Genomic DNA, 4,005 nt, shown 5'->3' with positions numbered 1-4,005 from the left:
TTCTGGAGTCTGGAAAAATGATGATTTTCTGCCACCTGTGATTTGTGGCCAGCACACACCAACCAGGAAGTCACAGCTTTTCACAGGTATTCGCTCTTTCAGAGTGAACCACTACTGCTTATCGGATGCAGAAGCTCCATGTCATTCTATGGGGGCACATGCTGGCCAATCTAGATATCATAACTCACACTGAATTAATCATCACATAACTGTAGGTGCTATGAATCACATTCCTATCACAGATTAGGAAATAAGCCCCAAAAGGTACATACTTGTCCAAGGATAAACAACCTGTAAATGATAGACCCAGGACTGGCACCTAAGCTGTTTAGTCCCAAAATTTGTTTACCCTTTCCATGATGTTGAAGTCCAGAGGTTCTCGGGGAGAGTGTAATAATAGCTCTGAGTAACCAGGTTTATCTAGGGTGCAAATAATCCAAGCTTCTATTCAGGTTCTCTGGGAAAAGCAGTATGTGCTGCAAACCTGACTGAAAGCCTCCAAATACATCACCCAACTCCCGGAAACTAATGTCTTTCCTGCCCAGCAACCCTTTGATCTGAGATCCAATGAATATCTTAGCTAGGTAGGCTCTACCAGGGATCCCATTCCTAGTGCATCTCATTTCACAAAAGTAATCACAGCTCAGACATGCTCAATTCCCTCCTGAAACATTTAGTATGCACCTTTGTCATCTCGACATGGAAACAGAATTGCAGTGAGTAGAAGCCAGTAGTAGCATAAACACACCCAGGATGCATGGAAGCCTATAGGATAGGCACCCCTCCTACCTAGGTCTGTCAGGATGTGTCCTGGAAGGGGTGGCGCCTGAATCAGAGCCCAGAAAGAAAAAGATTCAGATAACGAGATAAGAGAAATAGCAGTAGCACTTTATGCAGGGAATTGTGTGTGAGAGCTATTTAGAGACTTGCCCAAGTTAATATCATTAATGCCAAGCCATGGATGGGGCTCATCAAAGATCTTGTAAAGACTGGAATTTGTGGTTTATGGAAGGACGTGTTTGAAGCAGAGGTTTTCTAGCCAATTGGAACAGGTTTCTAAATCCACAGAGTGCTTATTTTTCAGAGACATCCCTATCCTCAGCACCTGACCCAGAGGCTGGCACCTGACCCAGTGCCTGGTACATGGGAAGCGTTCAGTAAATAACTTCACTGATATATGATTTGTGCGGGGGAGGGGGGTCTATATGCTAAATTTCCTTTCAACCCCAAGTTTCTAAGATGCACATCATTAGAAAACAGACTTTGCAAGTATTGGAAGCCTACCATTGTTTTTTACTAGGGTACATATAGGCTGATCCAATTTCTTTGCTCTTTCTCTGCCTGTGATTAAGCAGACATGGGCCTGGTGCCTAATGAATGCCTGTTTGAATTGTGCTCCATCAAACCTTTGCCTGTGTGATTGCTGGGGGCGGGAGGTGTTGGCACATACACTACAGGCTGCTACATAATGAGCTTCCACCTTGGTGGGAACCCAGACTCAGCAAGCAACGCCCCTCCCGCAATGTCTGAAGACTTAACCAGTAGAAATGTTTTATTTTCTAATCTTTCTGGGAATAGATACTTTATCTTGCTTCTGTCAATCTGGACTGGGTCTGATCAAGAAGCCTGGGCTGTTGGGAGGGAGTGAGGGAGTGAGGGCAGAGGTGCGGGGAGGTAGCAGGTCTGGGCTCTGAAGTTTCTGTGCTCAAATTAACTGTGATTGGGCAAATTATTTAACTTTTATAAGAACCAAGGGTATTGCAAGGGTTGACTGAGTTAAGGTATGTAAAGGGCTTAGACTGTGGGAGGCTGGAATAGTGACTGTTACCATTATCAGCCAAGATGATACAGGACAAAGTTCTTTTGACAGGGCAGTGGTACTTGAGTGAAGGATCTATTAGGAGTCATGGGGAAGAGGTAAGAGGGAGCCTCTCCTGTCGCAACCAAGGCAGCACCACTTTAATCAGTTTTACATACGTAGTTTCTATGTAGACTTACAGGGAAGAAAGTGAAAGTCTCTGCTTCTATATATGTGCTATGGTCTGAATGTTTGCCTCCCTTCACATTTTATATGCTAGAACCTAATATCCAATGTGATAGTACTAAAAGGTAGCACCTTTTGGGAAACAATTAAGTCACGAGAGCTCTGTCCTCATGAATGGAATTGGTGCCCTTATAAAAGAAGTTGAAGGGAACTGCCTTACCTCTTCCAGAATCAAGGACAGAGCAAGAGGTGCCATCTTTAAACAGAAAGCAGCTATCACTAGACAATGAATCTGACATCACCTTGATCTTGAACTTCACAGCCTCCAGAACTGTGAGAAATAAATTCCCATTACTTATTAATCATATCCTAAGTTACTTTGTTATAACAGCCTGTACGGACTGAGGTAATAAGTTCAAAAGTCATTGGTCAAGTCTAACTCTTCTTAACTTCTTTGATAAGGCAATTAAGATCCAGAGAGAGGAAACTCAGAAAGTACTGGGGGGTAGTTAAAAAAGTATGGACTGGAGGCTCAAAGTATACACACACACACACACACACACACACACACATAATAATTTCACCACTCAAAGATAGTAACACACAAGTTGATATTTGGTTCTCCAAAAAACAGATAAATATGGCTTAAAATATAAATATATATGATTTTAACAAAATTAAATAATATTATACATATAAGAAAACTGGAGGCATGATGAATTATCCATTAAACATCAAATGTCTTAAAGTATTCTAATTTATCACCTATGCCTTTTGGATGCTCGCATGTATACAAGTTGGATAATTATCCAGTGATTCAACTGCAAACAAGAGTCAAGAAATTCAGCTTTGGAGCTGCTCACTCAGTCCATGAATGGCCCTTGTCAAGTTTGTGTCATTTATGTATAATTGAATCCTCAGGCATATACACATAGGCCTCACTGCAGAAAACCATACCCTGAAACAAAGATCTGTCCTAATAAATGAAGAGAAGGTTGAAATAGAACCGAACATCAGCCTTTCAAGGTAGGTAGCAAGTTTTACAAATAAGTAAGGTGAGCCTTAGAGAGGTTAAAGAAATTGAAGAAGGTCACAGAAAATAAATGGTGAATCCGGTATTTGAACTGTAAACTAAAAATAAAATTCTAGCCCTCCAGCCAACTGAATGAACTCCACTCTGGACTAAGAAAAATCTGAAAAATCCCAGGCTACAAACACAAAAGAAGACAGATATATCTCATTATATCTCTCCCTTGTGGAGTTTTAGGCATAACTGACTAGCAATAAAATTAAAATAGAGATCATAAGACTGACTAAACAGGTTTTGTGGCAACAAGATACCCAATTTCAACCTGACTCTGGTGTAGCATCATATGACAGCAGGCCCTAAAGGAAATAAAGAATATTTTACCCAAAAATATATGTATTTGACTTATATTGGAAAGGTCCAGCAAGCTGCCTCTTGAGGATATTTGCATCTGTAGAGAATTTCCTTCCTTAGGAAGAGTCTGACACCTCCCTCTCTGAAGTCTGCTACTTAGAGACTTTATCTACATAACAAGAACCTTGGCTTCCACAAACTCAAGTATTTCTTTCTACTGACTTCAAATTCTTTAGATTGAACTCTTTTCACCAATAGCCAATCAGAAAATCTTTGAATCCACCTTCGATTTATAAGCCCCACTTCAAGATGTTCCTCCATCTTTCCCAGTCCTACCAACGTAAACTTCACATGTATTGAATTATGTACTTGGCTGTAAACTTCTGTCTCCCCAAAATATATAAAACCAAGCTGAAACTCAGCCACATGTTCTCAGGATCTCTTGGGACAGTGTCACAGGCCAAGGTCATTCACATTTGACTCAGGATAAATACCTTTAACTATTTTACAGATTTTGGATTTTCTTCAACAGAACCTGGGTATCACACTTTCCAAAACCATTCCACACTGAAGACTCTAAGCACAGAGATCTAAATACTAAAACATGGGAAATAATGCCAGAGCTCCTCCTTTCCTCTCT

Source organism: Carlito syrichta, unplaced genomic scaffold, assembly GCF_000164805.1.
Source record: "Carlito syrichta isolate Samal-C Ts95f unplaced genomic scaffold, Tarsius_syrichta-2.0.1 Scaffold306252, whole genome shotgun sequence".
Lineage (NCBI taxonomy): Eukaryota > Metazoa > Chordata > Mammalia > Primates > Tarsiidae > Carlito > Carlito syrichta.
The sequence above is the reverse complement of the archived record's forward strand: the minus strand, read 5'-3'. Positions refer to the sequence as shown.